Raw genomic sequence first — 20,525 nt, forward strand, 5'->3', positions numbered from 1 at the left:
AAATAAATGTAACAATATTCTGAACAATAAAAGGCTATCTGACTTTTATTTTTAATACATATGTCTTAGCATGCTTTAGACTTTACCACCCACATTTTAGTAGTCATCTTTACAAATTTTCAATTCTAACACAGTAATGGTAGAAAATGGAAATGGGGAAATTCTATTTTTTTTTTTCCTTTTTAAATCATTAGTCTAAAGCTACACAGTAGTTTTTTAAAGTGAATAAGAAATTAAAATAAGCTACAGACAGCCTAAGAACAAGCTGTTACTCAGTTCTAAGCTAATGAAGGAAGAAGTAACTCTATAATTTATATCAACAAAAAAATTAAGAGCTCTGAATATATGGATTTCAACTTGGTTCAGAATAATTTAAAGTAGGTCTTTATGCCTTGCTACATAATTGGACTGAGTCTGAAATTACACAATGGACAAGCAATACTTTCAACAAAGATTAAAAAATAACATCTGTAATATACTTGGCTTTTGTTATTTAACAAAGCTAATGCTATATTTTTATCATTACAACTTAAGAACTCCAGTATTCTGAGTTATATTCTCATGCAAATTTATAAATACATGCTTTATCTACTCCTAGGTCAAAACTAAAATGTTAGTCAGACACGGTTTCCAATGTAGTTTCCTACATTTGCTCTTTTCTCCAACAAAAGCAGCACATCATCATGTGATGAGAACATACTCTGTTTGCTTTTAATCATTCATACATTTTTAATTATTTGTTAATCACAAAGATAAAAGCTTTACTGCTAAGTTTGTTAATTTTGTATTTCAGACTTTGAGATTCATATAGTACATTAAAAACGTCACATGCACAGTTTGAGTCTTTAAGATATTTTAAAATGATAACTTATTGGAAGGTCTCTAAATAAAATTTATCTTAATAAGGAAACAAAAAAAAACCCCAACAAAAACAAACAAACAAAAAATAAAGACTCCAGTCTTACTTTAACACTATAAAGCTACAGACACTTCAGAAGATTCCTTTCTTACTCAAGCACAAAGAGAGTGAGCTCATAAACAAATACAAAGATTCCATAACACTGATCTATACAACTGGGAAAATTGCTAATCTTTCCTTATGATATACTTACTTCCATTACAAAATATTATGGTCCAAGTTTCAAATCAGTACCATAAAAAAATTAAGCATTTAGAACACCATATACATTATTTTAGACTTTTATGTTACCTATACTTCAAATTTCCAAGATACTATTTTGTTATCTAAAAATGAAGAACTTCCTATTATTATAGCTTTTTGTTTACATAAACTTTACCCATATTTTTTAGACTTTTTATGTTAGAGTGTGAGGAAGATGATAAAATAGTCTTTTCCTGTGATTACATTGATGAGAGGAATTATCAGAATTAGAAATACGTTCCCCAACAGAAATTAATAGCTATCTGCAATTAATACATGGTCAAAACACAATTTTCAGCCATCTAGTCATATGAAAAAACCTCTAAATCATTATGGATTAAAGAAAGGCATATCAAAACAACTTAGAGGAAATATCATACATCTCAGATTGGTTAAGATAACAGAAAAAAGATAAGATAAATGTTGGGTGGGGATGTGTGAAAACTGGTACACTAATGCATTGTTGATGGAGTTGTGAAGTAATGAAATCATTCTGGAGAGCAATTTTGAACTATGCCCAAATGGCTATAAATCTGTGCAAACCTTTTGACCTCTCAGTGCTATTACTGGATCTGAATCCCAAGAAAATCAGAAAGGAGAGAAAAGAACCCACACATGCAAAAATAGTTATAGCAGCTCTTTTTGTGGAAGCAAAAAAAAGGAAAATGAATAGATACTCCTTAATTGGGTAGTGGCTACATGAAGGAATATGAAGTTAATGGAATATGAATGTTCAAAAAATGATGAGCGAGATTTTAGAAAGGCCTAGAAATATTTACATTAATTGATTCTGAGTGAAATAAGCAGAACCAGCAATACATTGTACATAGTAACACCAAGAGTGTGTGATGATCAACTATAAAAGACTTGATTCTTCTCAAAGCTTCAGTCATCCAAGGCAATCCCCATAAACTTTGGATAGAAAATTCCATCTGCATCAGAAAAAGTACTATGGAGATTGAATGTAAATCAACACATGCTACCTTCACTTCTTTTTGATTTTATATATATATATATATATATATATATATATATAATGTATTTATGCATATGTACATATATGTATATATATATATATCATGTATATAAGTATATGTACATATATGTATATATGTGTGTGTGTGTATATATATATATGATTTGATAGTGAAGCAGTATATTTTCTCATATATATATATACATATATCTCAGAGAAAAAGGACTTGAACTCAGTTGAGTCTTTTGACTCAAAGGTCAAGTTTCCATTTAAAATACCACACAATCTCTCAGATTAAAGCATTTATAACATTTTTCCATTTTACAAATATAGTCTATATGACTATTGACAAAAAAGGCATGCTGAAAAATGGATTACCTGAGGTCCTTCAAAATGACCTAAGAGAAAAAAAAAAAAAAAGGCAATATCCTAGACAAACTTCAAATACTCAATAGAAGAAAAAAAAAAGTGAAGTCATAAAATAGCAATTTGTAATATAATTCTAGGTATGTATCTAACACTGGAATACTTAATTCTTTTTGCTTTACTTGCCTTCTCTGTGGTAGCCATTCAACTAGGCAGAGCCTTTGGATAAGAAAAAAAATTAGCTGATATTGACAAATGCTAAACAAAATTTACCCCTCCTGAGACTCATTGACTGCCAAAAATATAATTATGCTCAGATGAAAGGTTGGTACCAAGCCTAGATCTACTTGAGTCAAAAAAACAAAAACAAAAACAAAAACAAAAAATAAACAGCCATTTGAGAAATTTTTTTCCTCATTTAGGAAAAACAAATGGGATAATTTGATGGGTACAGCTGCCCCCTATTCTGAAGGCATGCTTCTAACACTTCCATTTGATAGTGAAGCAGTATATGATTTTATCTGGATGCCCAACTATTTCTCTGTCTGTTATCATCAACAGCCAATCAATAGAGATTTTAAGAAACTGCCCACTCTACCAAAAGCAACACTTAAGTAGTTTTCTGTTATTCAAAATCTGATTTCTTACTCCAAAACTCAAAAGGAATTTTAGTAATTCTTATAATTATGTATATTTCTTCATATATATATAGTATGTACATATGTGTGGATATATTTTAGCTTTTTCTCCTTCTCTACATATATTTCATTACAATGTCAGTTGAAGATCAACTTTTTTTGACAATGATTCGTATAGGTTCATATCATCAGATCAGTTTTACTATGATATTATAAGTTTTTTCATCACATTATTGAGAAATCTAGATTAAATTTGGAAACTTTTATATTATGTGCTATAGCTAGAAGGAACATTAGAGATCATCTGTGTTAGTCAACTTACTTTTGGTTAATAAGAAAACTGTGGCTTAGAAATGTTGAGGAATTTCCTTAAGGTAACATGGGAAGGGATGGATCACTGACTACTTTCTTCTGACATGAAAAGTCAACATAATTTCTGCTACATTAAATACATTTTTCTGAAATATATTGTATGACTTTTTTGAAAACTTTCTTGTTTTTGCATCTTTCAAACATTTTATTCCACTAACAAAATTCATATTATAGCCAAGAAAATTTTTATTCTATTCATAAAAATATGTAATGCTCTCTGTTTAAAACTTAGAGAATATCAAATAGAAAATGCTGGGGACAATTTTAATCTTGAAAATAAGAAGATTTTCTGTTTGTTGATATGAGCACTGTGCTCATACTTAATGCAAAAACATTGATATTTTTATTTTGATTTAATCATTTTGCTTTATCACTAATTCTGCCCCATCTCTCTTCCTTTTTACATAAAAATTCTCTCTCTAATACTTTCTCTGAATCATCCTAGACCTTGAGATTATTGTTCTATAATATCATCTTCATTAGATTATAAATTCTTTAATAGCATGTATTAGTTTTGTCTTTGTTTCTCCAGTGATCAAAGAAATGTAGATGTTTATGGAAATGACTGCTTGGATCATCTAATGAACAAGAATAGCTGCTTATTAGAATATGAATTTTTTTAAATCATACACATAAAGATCATGAAAGATTAGGAATAGTAATTAGAAATACAGGAATAGGAAAATAGGAATAGTAAAAAAGCAAGAAACAAAGGGAAAAAAGGCAGTTATAAGCAAGGAAAGATAGATACCCAACTAAGTGAAGGCATTTGATATAATTTTTGAATAAAACTAGAAGAAAGATGGGGGTAAAGATAAAAGATGGCTTATATCAGTCCAGATTTGCTTAACAAATATTTTTTTTCTATCAATCACAGCCTGAAATAAGATATGTTTTTACATGGAGTTAAAGCTGTGAAAAGTAGTAGAGGAAGAATGAAGTGAGAGTGAGGATAAAGTCAAGATGGCATAGTTAAAGCACAGATTAGCCTGGGTTCTCCCAAATGATCCTCCATGTAACTTTCAAAAACTGCCTCAAATGAATTCTGTATCAGTATGAAAAAAAAATGAGATGAAATTGTTTGATAGACCAAGTCAGCAGGAAAGTTCTGTCTCACTGGAGTGAAAGTGAAACATATCCAAACTTAGACTGCAAGTAGGTAAGTCAACAATAGGCATTGGGGGCAAATGAATCAGTAGTGATACCTTCCAGAGTTCTCAATTAACAGACAGTAAGGGGGTGGAGCAACTGGTCAAAAGGAAACTACAGGGAACCTTTATTGATATGAATATATAAAACTCTATTGTACTGCCTGTACAAGGTTCTTGGTCACAATTCAAGAATTGGTAGGATAAATTGTAGATCCTAAGAAGAAAAATGTGCTTGTGGTTGCTCACAGACCAGAGCATAAGTCAGAAGACCAGTGACCCCATTTCTCAATGGATCCTACAATCTCAAAAGACCAAACAAACAAACAACAAAAACAACAACAGCAACAACAACAACAACAAAAAAAAAAAAAAAAAAAAAAAAAAAAAAGATTCCCCAGAATGGCATCAGCAGGACAAAAATTCCTGAAGCTTGGGAGGGTGCTCTTTCCACTCAGGAGCAGAGCTGAAATTAACCATAAGTTAAGAATCAAAAAAAAAAAAAAAAAAAAAAAAGTTTAAAATAATGAATTTGGTAATGGAAAAAAATTGCTAAAATGACAGCAAAGCTCCATATTGAATAATATATTGTTTTCCCAATTACATGTAAAAAAATGTTAATTTTCATTCATTTTTTAAAATTTTAGGCATGGGGGCGGAGCAAAGATGGCGGAGAAGAAACACACGACTCTGTGAACGTCCTTACTCCCTCACAACCAATTAGATAAATTAGCCTCAGAAATAGCGTTGGACTGATAGATACCACAAGGACTGGAAGCATGACTTACCAGCTGAAGAGAATCTGGAGTTTCAACAGGAAAGGTCAGTTCCCAGGGGAGGAAGAAGAGAGGCCAGCACAGACGGCTGGGTGCTAGCATACTGCGCTGATCGCGATGGGAGGGGCTCTGGGATCAGAGAAGCCACTGAGATAAAGGAATCTGGCACAGGCTGTTAGCTCTTCTCTGCTTATAATACAGCAGTTCAGAAGAGAAATCTAAAGTACTTTAAAAATTCAAAGATAGATTAGATCTTCCTGGATCCTGGGGGTGACTCAGCAGATCTTCACACTGGGGGGTGTGGCTCCTAGCTCCCACCTGAGACTAGTTAAGAGATTGAGAAGTGGACGGATACGGCCCAAGGCAAAACACACTGCCCAGCTCAGCTAGAGGGTGTGGAACTCAGCTCCGGAAGTCCCAGAGAAGCGGAACCTTTGAACTAGGGACCAAGGTTTCTGGCAGACACTTCCAGTTTGAGTGCAGGGGCTTTTCACATCACCTGCTGCAGACATCAACGCCCCACCGGGACGCATAGGCTGGGCTTTGTGTCACCTTTACTGTTCAGTCTCAAACCTCAGGGAAGCCGCTAGAACACAGTGCCCTCAAGGTACAGCAGTGCTAGTCACCTGTGAGGGACCTCCAGGGAGGGGGTGGGGAACTCTCTCTCAGAGCTCTCTATTACCTCAGGCCCAAGAGCCGCTGCATCCATCAGGTCTGGGAGGAAGCTAGTAAAGAAATAAATAAATAATTTCCTACCCCAGGGACAGACCCCAAAAGAATTTTTAAGTATGATTAAGAAGCCAAAAAGAACCATTGACTCATTCTACACAGAGAAAGAGCGGGTATCCAACCCCGAGGAAGTTAACAGCAGAGAGTCAGCAGATAACAACCTAAAGGGGAATGATTCCTGCCCCCCATCACATAACTCTCTCCTAGAAGAGACTATTAAAAAGTTAAGAGAGTTTGAAGAAAAATGGGGAAAGGAAAGGGAAGCTATGATAGAGAATAACAACGTCCTGAAATTGGAGTTGGAAAAAATAAAGAATTCACAGGAGATGCAGGGAAACAAAATTTGTGAATTAGAAAAGGTTAAAAAATCACAGGAAAGTAGGATTTCTGAATTGGAAAAGATAGAAAATAGTCTCAAGAAAATAGAATTTCTGAATTGGAAAAAGAAAATAATTCTCAAAAAAAAAAATTAGGGAAATGGAAAAAAAATTCAATAGAGCAAAATAATTCATTTAAAAACGAAATTGGGCATTTACAAAAAGAACTAAAAACTGTGAAAGAAGAAAATAACTCCTTAAAAGTCAGGATGGAACAAATAGAAATGAATGATTCACAGAGAACCCAAGAGTCAGTCAAACAAAAAAAAAAAAAAAAAAAAAAAAAAATGAGAAGCTGGAGAACAACGTCAAATACTTACTGGGAAAATCTATAGACCTGGAAAATAGATCTAGGAGAGATAATCTGCGGATCATTGGACTTCCCGAAAACTATGACCAAAAAAAGAGCCTAGATTCTATTTTACAGGAAATTATCAAAGAGAACTGTCCAGAGATAATAGAAACAGAAGGGAAAGTAGATGTGGAAAGAATTCATCGAACTCCTTCTGAAATAGACCCTAAAAAAAGAACACCACGGAATATTGTGGCTAAGCTGCAGAATTACCACACAAAGGAGAAAATCTTGCAAGCAGCTAGGAAAAAAAAAAAAAAAAAAAACTATTTAAATACCAAGGTGCCACAATAAGGGTCACTCAAGATCTGGCTGCCTCCACATTAAAAGACAGAAGGGCCTGGAACCTGATAGTCCATAAGGCAAAAGATCAAGGACTGCAACCAAGAATGAACTACCCAGCTAAGTTTAGCATCTTTTTCCATGGAAGAAGATGGTCATTCAATGAAATAGAGGAATTCTATATGTTTCTAAGAAAAAAACCAGACTTAAACAAAAAATTTGATCTACATCCACAAGACTGAAGAGACACAGAAAAAGGTACACAGAATCCTTGAGAACTGTAACTCTGTTGTGGGTATATAAAAAGTACTCATGGATAATTTAATTTTACTGATATAAAAGAAAAAAAGGGGGGTGTAGTAAAGGGAAGGAGGTCGTTTCAGAAAAAGGGGAAGGAATGATAAAAAGAGGGAAAATACATCCCAGGAAGAGACATAGAAAATACACCATATCTGAGGGAATTTAGTGAGGGGGAGAATCATTGTGTGAATCTTACTCTCATCAGAAGAGGCTCAAAGAGTAAATAATTGACATATTTGTTTTTCAGAGAATTTTCTCTCACCTCATTAAAAGGGGGGAAAGGAAAAGGGAAAAGGAAAAGGAGAATAAGTGAAGGGATTTGGAGGGAGGGGGGAGGGATACTAAAAAAAGGGAGGGCTGCGCATCACAAAGGGGGGTCTGTAAATTGAATATCGGGATCAGGGGGGTCAAGGGAAAAAGCATAATCTGGGGATAATATGATGGCAGGAAATACAGAATTAGTAATTTTAACTGTAAATGTGAATGGGATGAAGGCTCCCATCAAACGGAGACGGATAGCAGACTGGATCAAAAGTCAGAACCCTACAATATGTTGTTTACAGGAAACACACTTAAAGCAGGGAGATACATACAGAGTAAAGGTAAAAGGTTGCAGCAGAATCTATTATGCTTCAGGTAAACCCAAAAAAGCAGGGGTAGCTATCCTTATCTCAGATCAAGCAAAAGCAGAAGTTGATCTAATTAAAAGAGATAAGGAAGGAAACTATATGCAGCTGAAAGTTAGCATTAAATAATGAAGCCACATCAATACTAAACATATATGCACCAAGTGGTATAGCATCTAACTTTCTAAAGGAAAAGTTAAGAGAATGGCAAGAAGAAATAGACAGTAAAAGTATAATAGTGGGAGACCTCAACCTTGCACTCTCAGATTTAGACAAATCAAACCACAAAACAAATAAGAAAGAAATTAAAAAATTAAATAGAACATTAGAAAAACTAGATATGATAGACCTTAGGAGAAAACTGAATGGCAATAGAAAGGAATATACTTTCTTCACAGCAGTTCATGGATCCTATACAAAAATAGACCATATATTAGGACATAAAGATCTCAAAATTAAATGTAGGAAGGCAGAAATAATAAATGCCTTCTTCTTAAATCACAATGCAATAAAAGCTACATTCAATAAAAAGTTAGGGGTAAATAGACCAAAAAGTAATTGGAAAAAAAAAACAATCTCATCTTAAAGAATGACTGGGTGAAAGAGCAAATTATAGAAACAATTAATAATTTCACCCAAGATAATGACAATGATGAGACATCATACCAAAATCTGTGGGATGCAGTTAAAGCAGTAATAAGGGGAAATTTTATATCTTTAGAGGCTTATTTGAAGAAAACAGAGAAAGAGAAGATTAACGAATTAGGCCTACAACTTAAAAGGCTAGAAAAAGACCAAACTAAATACCCCCAACCAAAAATTAAACTTGAAATACAAAAATTAAAAGGAGAAATAAATAATATTGAAAGTAAAAAAAAAAAAAAAAAAAAAAAAAAAAAAACTATTGAATTAATAAATAAAACCAAGAGTTGGTTTTTATGAAAAAGCCAATAAAATAGATAAACCTTTGGTAAATTTGATCAGAAAAAAGAAAGAGGAAAATCAAATTGTTAGTCTTACAAATAAAAAGCAGGATCTTTCCACCAAGGAAGAGGAAATTAGAGAAATAATAAGGAGTTACTTTGCCCAACTTTATGCCAATAAATTTGATAACTTAAGTGAAATGGATGACTTCCTCCAAAAATATAGGCTCCCTAGGTTAACAGAGGAGGAGATAAATTGCTTAAATAGTCCCATTTCAGAAAAAGAAATAGAACAAGCTATTAATCAACACCCCAGGAAAAAATCCCCAGGACCAGATGGATTCACATGTGAATTCTACCAAACATTTAAAGAACAATTAGCCCCAATGTTATATAAATTATTTGAAAAAATAGGTGATGAAGGAGTCCTACCAAACTCCTTTTATGACACAGACATGGTACTGATACCTAAACCAGGTCAATTGAAAACTGAGAAAGAAAATTATAGACCAATTTCCTTAATGAATATTGATGCTAAAATCTTAAATAAAATATTAGCAAAAAGACTTCAGAAAATCATCTCCAGGATAATACACTATGATCAAGTATGATTTATTCCAGGAATGCAGGGCTGGTTTAATATTAGGAAAGCTATTAATATAATTGACCATATTAATAATCAAATTAATAAAAACCATATGATCATCTCAATAGATGCAGAAAAAGCATTTGACAAAATCTAACATCCATTCCTACTAAAAACTCTTGAGAGTATTCCTTAGAATAATCAGGAGCATATATTTAAGACCGTCAGTAAGCATAATATGCAATAGAAATAAACTGCAACCTTTCCCAGTAAGATCAGGAGTGAAACAAGTTTGCCCACTATCACCATTACTATCCAATATAGTACTAGAAATGCTAGCCTCGGTAATAAGAGCCGAGAAAGAGATTCAAGGAGTTAGAGTAGGAAATGAGGAAATCAGACTATCATTTTTTGCAGATGACATGATGGTATACTTAGAGAACCCCAAAGACTCTGCTAAAAAGCTATTAGAAATAATTCAAAATTTCAGCAAAGTGTCAGGATACAAAATAAATCCACATAAATCCTCAGCATTTTTATATATCACTAACAAAATGCAACAGCAAGAGATACAAAGAGAAATTCCATTCCAAACAAATGTTGAGAGTACAAAGTATTTGGGAATCCATCTACCAAAGAAAAGTCAGGAATTATATGAGAAAAATTACAAAACACTCGCCACAAAAATAAAGTCAGATTTAAATAATTGGAAAGACATTCAGTGCTCTTGGATAGACCGAGCGAATATAATAAAGATGACAATACTCCCCAAACTAATCTATTTATTTAGTGCTATACCAATCAGACTCCCAAGAAACTATTTCAATGACCTAGAAAAAATAACAACAAAATTCATATGGAAGAATAAAAGGTCGAGAATTGCAAGGGAACTAATGAAAAAAAAAAAAACTCAGAGGAAGGTGGTCTAAGTGTACCTGATCTAAAGCTATATTATATAGCAGCAGTCACCAAAACCATTTGGTATTGGCTAAGAAATAGACCGGTAGATCAGTGGAACAGATTAGATACAAAGGACAAAAAAGGGTACATCTATAGCAATCTAATCTTTGACAAACCCAAAGATACCAACATTAGGGATAAAAATTCATTATTTGGAAAAAACTGTTGGGAAAACTGGAAATTAATATGGTAGAAATTAGATATGGATCCACACTTAACACCATATACCAAGATAAGATCAAAATGGGTCCATGATTTAGGCATAAAGAGGGAGATAATAAATAGATTAGAGGAACAGAGGATAGTCTACCTCTCAGATCTGTGGAGGAGGAAGGAATTTATGACCAGAGGATAACTAGAGATCATTATTGATCACAAAATAGAAGATTTTGATTACATCAAACTAAAAAGTTTCTGTACAAACAATACTAATGCAAACAAGATTAGAAGGGAAATAACAAACTGGGAAAATATTTTTAAAAGCAAAGGTTCTGACTAAGGTCTCATTTCCAAAATATATAGAGAACTGACCCTAATTTATAAGAAACCGAACCATTCTCCAATTGATAAATGGTCAAAGGATATGAACAGACAATTCTCAGATGAAGAAATTGAAACTATATCCACTCACATGAAAGAGTGTTCCAAATCACTATTGATCAGAGAAATGCAAATTAAGACAACTCTGAGATACCACTACACACCTGTCAGATTGGCTAAGATGACAGGAACAAATAATGATGAATGTTGGAGGGGATGTGGGAAAACTGGGACACTAATACATTGCTTGTGGAGTTGTGAAAGAATCCAGCCATTCTGGAGTGCAATTTGGAACTATGCCCAAAAAGTTATCAAACTGTCCATACCCTTTGACCCAGAAGTGCTACTACTGGGCTTATATCCCAAAGAAATACTAAAGAGCGGAAAGAGACCTATATGTGCCAAAATGTTTGTGGCAGCTCTTTTTCTTGTAGCTAGAAACTGGAAGATGAATGGATGTCCATCAGTTGGAGAATGGTTGGGTAAATTATGGTATATGAAGGTTATGGAATATTATTGCTGTGTAAGAAATGACCAGCAGGAGGAATACAGAGAGGCCTGGAGAGACTTACATCAACTGATGCTGAGTGAAATGAGCAGAACCAGAAGATCACTGTACACTTCAACAACAATACTGTATGAGGATATATTCTGATGGTAGTGGAAATCTTCAACATAAAGAAGAGCCAACTCACTTCCAGTTGATCAATGATGGACAGAGGTAGCTACACCCAGAGAAGAAACACTGGGAAGTGAATATAAATTGTTAGCACTAATATCTGTCTGCCCAGGTTACATGTACCTTCGGAATCTAATGCTTATTGTGCAACAAGAAAATGGTATTTACACACATGTATTGTATCTAGGTTATATTGTAACACATGTAAAATGTATGGGATTGCCTGTCATCGGGGGGAGGGAGTAGAGGGAGGAGGGGATAATTTGGAAAAATGAATACAAGGGATAATATTATAAAAAATATATAATAAAAATTTTAAAAAAATAAAAAAAATAAATAAAACCAGCTCCAAATTTTGTTTTGTTTATTAATTCAACAGCTTTTTCCTTTCAAATTTATTAATCTCCCCTTTTATTTTCAGAATCTCAAATTTAACATTTTTATGTTGTTTTTTTTTTTTCTAGCTTTTTTAGTTGCATGCCCAATTTATTGATCTCTCATTCTCTATTCTATGAAAGTAAGTACCTAGTGATATAAAACTTCCCCTAAGAACTGCTTTGGCTGAATTTCATAAATTTTGGTATGTTGCCTCATTATTGTCCTTCTCTTGGATGAAATTATCTATTGTGTTTATGATTTGTTGTTTCACCTACTCATTTTTTAGGATCAGATTATCTACTTTACAATTAATGTTTGGTCTATTTTCCCCTGACTCTTGAATACATGTGATTCTTATTGCATTATGGTCTGAAAACATGCATTGACTATTTCTGCCTTTCTGCATTTGATTTTGAGGTTTTAATACCCTAATATGTGGTCAGTTTTTGTATAGGTTCCATGAAATTCCTAAAAAAAGTATATTCCTTTCTGTGTCCAGTCAATTTTCTCCAAAGATCTGCCATACTTAACATTACTAAAATTCTATTAAGTCTTAAAGTTCTTTGATATTTATTTTGTGGTTTGATTTATCCAGTTCTTGCAGCTATATTAATTTCTCCTCTAGGAATTTGGATGCTATATCATGTGGAACATACATATTTAGTATTGATACTATTTCATTATCTATGGTATCCTTTAGCAAGATATACTTTCCTACCTTATCTCTTTTAATTAGATCTACTTTTTGCTTTTGCTTGATCTGAGATTAGAGTCACTATTCCTGCTTTTTTTTTTTAAGTGAAATGGATAAATATTTACAAAAATACAGATTGCCCAGATTAACAGAGGAGAAAACAAATTACTTAAATAGTCCCATTTTAAGAAAAGAAATTGAACAAAAATTAATCAACTTTCTAAGAAAAAATTTCCAGGGTTGGATGGAATTACATGTGAATTTTATCAAACATCTAAAGACCAATTAATTCCAGTATTATGCAAACTGCCTGGAAAAATAGGCAAAGAAGGAATCTAACCAAATTATTTTTATTACAGATGTGTTAATATGTGAACCAGGTAGGGTCAAACCAGAGAAAGAAAATTATAGACCAATTTCCCTAATGAATACTGATGCAAAACTCCTAAATAAAATATCAGCAAATAAATTGCAGCAAGTTATCCCCAGGATAATACACTATGATCAAGTGGATTTATACTAGGAATGTATTTGGGATATTGGAGTATTTATGAGAAATCAATATTTATACAGTCACATTAAGACAGAGAATATTAAATCTTGATATTAACAAATTCCAACTCCATTCTTATTAAAGTTTTATTGATGCTATATTTGACATCATAAAAAAGGCCTTTAAAGAACAATGGGATCTAGGAACTGCTCAAGTTTTTTGCAAGTTTTCCACAGTTTCCATTTCTGAACATTGTGCTTTTATAACATCCTACTAGGCCTTCCTTGATTCCAAAAGGGCCCTCATTGTTGCTTTCCACTGATACTTGCTCTCCATATAAGTAGTTTATGCTCCAGTATCTTTTTATCCCATTTTACCCCATTTTATCCCATTGTATCCCATTTATGTCTTTCTTTTGTTTTATATTCAGAGTACTAGGGGATTAAGTGACCTTTTTTTATTTTTTTTTTATTTTAGTAAGTCAATATGCGGTTTTGATTGTTATGTTTAGAAGAAAATGACCCTCTTCTTCAAGATGACTGGGTTCAATTCAATTAAGTAACCATTTATTAATTATCAACTGTGTTTTGTGTATAAATACAAAGTATAGTAAATAAGTAGTGATACCTGTATTATCTTCTTATCTACTTAGGAGATACTGAAAACCATTTTCATTCAAAAAAGAAATGCAGAATTGCAAGTATTTTTGCAGCAACTCATCAAGGAAATGTCTCAAAAAATCTAGACATACTTTGTTTAACCATGAAGACATTGTAATAAGAAAGTAATAAGTTTATGCTTGAGTTAGAAATATACAGAAATTGTAAAAGCACTAAGTGCCTAAATTTATTGTAAGTTATTAGTAAAGAAGTGGATAGAGAACAAATTGTAGACCCCAAAATAAAACTAATCACAGGATTTGGAATTTTGTAAGCGTTTCCCATTTTTAGTCACTGGGAGTGATTATGAAGAAAAAATAAATCTCATATGCTGAATGTCATTTTGTCAGACTAATAAATTTGTACCCCTCCCATTTTAACCAAATCACATTGGTTGTTGGTCCTCTTGGGAAATAGTTCCATTTACAAATGGAATCTAATACAAATGAATGAGAAATATGGAAAATCAATAATTATCAGGAGACACACTTGCATGAAGAGTAGGATTTATATAAATGCGTGTCATATTTGACATATCTACCTTCTAACTCAAATCAAATCCACTAACTGTTTTAAGGAAAACATGAACAATACAAAAATCAGGTGTTATTTTCAATGGAGGAGAAAGACTAATGGCATTGTTTTAATACTCAGTAAAAAGTGACAGCTTGCTGCCAGGCTGTTTCTTAGGAAGCAATAGATTGTTCAAGGACACAAAAGAGATTCTGTATATTTCCTGGATGATTCAGCTAAAGTAGTAGAGAACAAGTGGAACTGAAAATGTCTCAAAGAAAATTCCAGGAAAACACTTAAAATCTACTTTAGGAAATGTAACAAACCTGAGAAGTGAAGATAAGGAACATCAAGAAGTTTTAAGAAGAGAGGTTTTGACACCCTCTGTATAAAGTTATTGAATTGACTAAAGGGTTTATTAGAGCAATCCAAAAAAATAAGCTTCTTTTCATAAGTGACAGTTATGATCCAAAGTGAGTGAATATCATTTCCATTTTTATGGTTAATAACACCAACTTTTTTTTTCTTTTTTTAAGTGAGAGCACCCAGTCTGATGCTTTCAATAAATCAAATTAAAGCTAACAATGAATTGTACCATTTACATAATGTTAGCCATAATAGAGAAGAAAGAATCAACTGTAAACAGTCAGTATTCTTACAAAGGAGATTTTTGCTTTAGAAAAGATGTTAAATGAAAACCTGCATCATTCAATGCATTAAGAAGATTCTTATATAAATTTTCATATTTCAGAAATGGCAAAATCTAAATGAGCATTCCCATATTTTATTGATTATTGGTATTTGTCTTTGGTTCTCAAAGAGAATCATGAATTAAGGAGATGATGGCATGGCATGCAAGTGAATTGGATTTAAATGAGGATGTGCTAAACAAGGTCAACTACCTCACTGTCTCCTCCAGAGCCATTTGGATCCAGTGACTAGAGTTACATCAAAATTACTGGAGATGGTCCTGAATACAATGGGAGATCTTGACCTCCTTTTTATGTTAAGGTCTTTAAAAGGTCTCAGTTTTACTGAGGCCACACCCATTCAGTGATTAAGGATAGGGAGCAAATGAGGCAAAGAATCTCTTCTTTCACTTAGTCCAAAAAGTCTAAATAACTAATTAATTTTGGAGGGGAAGACCCTCAGGGTTTCTGGCCAAAGCAGAAATTACTATTGACATTCAATCTGAGTCAATCAGGACCCAAACAATGACCAAAAGGGGCCTGGTCTAATTGGGTAGAGTCTGATTGATCTTCCTTTAAAGCCTGATCTTTAAGAAAAAAAAAAAAAAAAAAAAAAAGCTTGTAAATTCCAAATTAATTCAAGAAAATTGCATCAGATCTTTGGAAGAGCTTTGCATTAACAAGTAAGTTTATGCATGACAGATACTTGAAGTTGGATAAATTGTTCCCTCTTCTCAAAAATGAAAAATTCTTACAACATAATATTTTATCTTGCAACAAATTATAATATAATATCTTACATTTAATCAATAAGTATAGTAAAAACAACCACAACAACAACCACAACCACAACCACAACAAAAATCAAAAAAATCTCTGGACTGAAAGTTTAGAGTCTTAAAATCTAAGTATGGTCATTATTTATCTTCTGGATTCTAGAGAAATCATATATTCTCCTAAGTACTTATTTATACATTTAGACACATGGAAACAATAATCTCAAAAACCTGTAAGAGTTCAGAGCAAGGTTTTGCTCTTCTTCCCTAGCCTTCTTAAACTTGAGTGTGACTTGAAAAAAAAAAAAAAAAAATTAGTATTGCCTTCATAGGATAATAGGGGAGCTCAAAGGAATTTTCCCATATCAACCTAAATGGAAAGTAAGTATAAGGGGATTATCAGGATAATGAGTTTATTTTTCTTTGGAAGTGGGGAGGCTGGGTAGGAAAAAGAAAACCCTTGATTGAGGATGTGTTAAGAAGGATAGTACTTTAAAAAAAAATGGAAATGCCAATTGGTCCTAGACTTTTTCCCCTGAGGCAATTGGAGTTAAGTGAGTTGCCTAGGGTCACACAGGAGGTATTAAATGTCTGAGACCAGATCTGAACTCAGGTCCTCCTGACTTCAGGGCTGTTGTCTATACACTGTGCCACCTAGCTGCCCCAGTCCTAGACTTTTTTGATCATCTGACAAGGAAAACAAAACATCTCTTTTGAGAAAGCAACCCCGATGATATGGTACAGCTTCTAAGGAAATATAGCAATAATTTTAAGGTCCCCTGACCTTACAGGTCTTCTGTTCTAACAATGTCAGTGTTTCTAAAGTCTTTTGGCTTTGAAAACTGATTCACCTAATAATATTAATGTTTTAACAATCTTGTCAATGACTGTCAAAGTCCTCTGATTTAGGAATACAATAATATTTCTTCCCTTAGTCTTTAGAAAAGATTTGTTAGTAATCCTGAGACCATTATTCTAACAAAGAGAAATCTTTATCAATGATTAAAAAAAAAAAAAAAACTAAACTAAAGATTTCTCTCTCTTTGAAGAGTTTTGCTATTCTCTTCTAGAATTTAGCACTTTGTTGTCAGCATAATAAATCTTTTCCCCTTTAACTTGGAGATAAATGAGTTTGTGATTCTTTCATCTGTGGCACCAACCTGGGGACCCCCAAATTTTATTGGGTGCTTTGTTCCTCAACAACAACACCCAACATACTTTTATCAGAAAGCAAATGTTCTACTAAGAAATGTAGCAAGAAACAATGGCAGTAGCTCTGCAGGGAAAAAACATATGTGAAATTTAGAAGCAGAGATAATCAGCAACTTAGGAAACCAAAGAGAGGAGAAATGACATTCAATAAATTGTTAGAATATTGAGTTGGAAATGGCTTTCAAGATAAAGAAACACCTCTAGGATAATGGACTTCCTGTGTATTGATCTCTTTTCCATTGGTGTCTTGAGATCATGCCTCCCTATGAATGGAGTTTGGGGAGGAGTATTTCCTAATCATTTAATATGCTATTTTGTAAATAAAAGTGATTTTTCTTGTTTGTTTCTTGGGATTTGGTAAAGAATTTACTAGATGTAGGCAGGAGATATATTTACATACATCATAATTATTGCCTATGCTACACAAAGATTATAGAGATATGATAAATGAATGGGTATTTTGGATTTTCCCAGTCATGAAAATTCAAGTGGAAAAATGAGACATATTAGAAAATTGAAACCCCGAAGACATCAAGGAATACTCAAGGGTAGAAGTTACCTTCTCTGAAAAGAATGCAAACATCAGTGGACATCAAAACTATTTGGTATTGGCTAAGAAATAGAGAAGTTGATCAATGGGATAGGTTATATTCACAGAACAAAAATGACTACAACAATCTAGTATTTGACAAACCCAAAGACCCTGCCTTTGGGATAAGAATTCACTATTTGACAAAAACAGCTGGGAAAATTGGAAACTAGTATGGCAGAAAGTGGGTATAGACCCACACCTAACACCATATACCAAGATAAGGTCGAAATTGGGTTCATGATCCAGACATAAAGAATGATATTATAGACGTATTAGAAGAACATAGGATAGTTTAGCTCTCAGGTCTGTGGAGGAGGAAGGAATTTGTGACCAAAGAAGAGTCAGAGATCACTATTGATCATAAAATAGATAATTTTGATTATATTAAGTTAAAAAGATTTTGTACAAACAAAACTAATGCAGACAAGATTAGAAGGGAAGCAATAAACTGGAAAAAATATACATACAAAGGATATGATAAAGGCCTCATTTCTAAAATATATAGAGAATTGACTCAAATTTAGTTCAAGCCATTTGCCAATTGATGGAGAATGGCTGATATTATGCTATATAAATACTATGGAATTTTATTGTTCTGTAAAAAAGACCAGCAGGATGATTTCAGAGAGCCTTGGAGAGACCTGCATGACTTGATACAAAGTGAAATAAGCAGAACCACGATATCATTATACATGGCAACAAGAAGACTATATGATGTTCAATTCTGATGAACATGGCTCTTTTCAACATTAAGATGATTCATACTAATTCCACTTGTGCAGTGAGGAAAATAATCATCTACACACAGATAGAAAACCATGAGAACAGAATGTGGAACACAAAATAGCGTTCTCACTCTATTGTTATTTCCTTGCATTTTGTTTTCTTTCTCAGTTTTTATTTTTCTTCATTCTTGATCTGATTTTTCTTGTGCCTCAAGATAACTGTATAAATATGTATACATATATTGGATCTAACATGTATTTCAACATATTTAACATGTATTGGACTACCTGCCTGATAGAGGAGATGAAGGGAAAATTTCCAACAAAAGGTTATGCAAGGGTCAATGTTGGAAAAATTACCCATAAATATGCTTTGTAAATAAAAAGCTTTAATTAAAAAACAAAACAAAACAAAACAAAACAAAAAAACTTTTTGACAGGAAAAACAAAAGAATACAAGATTCTTGGAAGCAGGGACTGACTTTTGTAATAAGGGGTAATGGCCTGAGATTTGAAAAGAATCTTTTGTTCTTTGCCTTTATTCCTTCTCTATCATCTTCCCCACTTCTAATGGAAGCTCCTTTGGGGCAGGGACTGGATATGTAATGAGGGGTGTAGCTTCATGTTGTGTAACTTCTGTAATGTTCAATTAATGAAGAATTAGGGAAGGGACTTCCATTTGAGGAGAGGAAATATAATGCTGCCTTTGGAGTTTCAAAGGTATGTCTACTCAACCAGACACTTATTCTTGCAAGAATGTAAAATAAATCTTACTGCATTCATCAATGAGTCAGTGTAGTTCTTGTTAAGATATTTTGTTTCTTATAGGAAAAAATAGTAAAATAATAATAGGTTAGTATTTCATGTAAATACAAATGATTTTGAGAGTTTAATGTTCTAAGAATTTAGACTATACATCAGTTATTTATCTATCTAGATATTAATTTGAGACCTACCTGTATGACTTTGGATACGTGATTTTATTTTGCTGATTTTATTTTCTCGAGTTGTAAAATTAAGAGGCTAAATTAGAGGACACTTGAATTCCCTTCCATATCTAATTCTATGAGGGCCTGGCATCTTCCTAGTTTTGTGATGCAAATGGATGATCTTACACATTGCTTTTTTAAGGCATTAATTTCCTTCTCTCATATGTAATTAAATAGAAATAAAAAAATAAATATTTAGCAGAGAATTAGGACACAGAGCAAATATCCTTAATTGAAAGGTAGAATTTTCTTCATGAAATATGTTCAAAAATTTTCATACCAAGAAATGCTATGAGGTAAAATGTATTTTTTTTTAAATCTCCCACCTGATTTTAGTAACAAATTTTAACTTAGAAGTTTTTCTAAGATACAATACACTACAAGCACAAAGTGGATACCATTTCTTATTCTAAATAAGAAAATGGTATTCGCTATAATTGAGCAGGAATCATTGGGAAATTACAGAGAGGGAGGTGGTGATAGAGTAATGGAATTGGTTTTTGGAAGTCCTAAGTTGAATCCTGTCTTGGACATGAAATTGTTGTTTGGCAAATCATTTAACCCTTAGTTGTCTTGATGGGGGTGAACCCTAAAACTTTTCCCCATGCCTTTTGGAGGGAAGCCATGGGGGTTAGCTCTGAAACTCTCTTCTTGACAGAGAACTACCCTTCAGGGCAGTTAAGTAGTTTCATTAAAATTAGCTCAGGACCACTCTGGTAGTTCCAACTTAAGTGGTCTCATTCATCTGGAAATCTAGGCCTGGAGGCAGTGACAACATTGAAGGAATCTCATTCAATGGAAGTCCTACTCCCCACTGCCAATAAAATGATCATTCTGAACTCCAATTCTTTGCATAAGTCTAAAGTAGGAATTATGCTTTGCCAACCAAGCTGTCTTCTTGGCAAAGCTGCCTGCCAGGACTCCTGCTTGATGTGAAGAGACTTTCTTTTCAGTGATAACCTTTTGTTATTTCTCTGCCAAGACCTCTTGCCACTCAGAAGTCTGTCTTCTTA

The 20,525-nt window shown here is 33.1% G+C and overlaps 1 protein-coding gene across 1 annotated transcript in view; it reads right to left on the minus strand.

The window, feature by feature from the left end:
• The window catches only part of DPP10 (dipeptidyl peptidase like 10), an 887,847-nt gene that overhangs the window by 526,448 nt on the left and 340,874 nt on the right, over nucleotides 1-20,525 (minus strand).

The sequence above is a fragment of the Sminthopsis crassicaudata genome, chromosome 3, assembly GCF_048593235.1.
Source record: "Sminthopsis crassicaudata isolate SCR6 chromosome 3, ASM4859323v1, whole genome shotgun sequence".
NCBI lineage: Eukaryota > Metazoa > Chordata > Mammalia > Dasyuromorphia > Dasyuridae > Sminthopsis > Sminthopsis crassicaudata.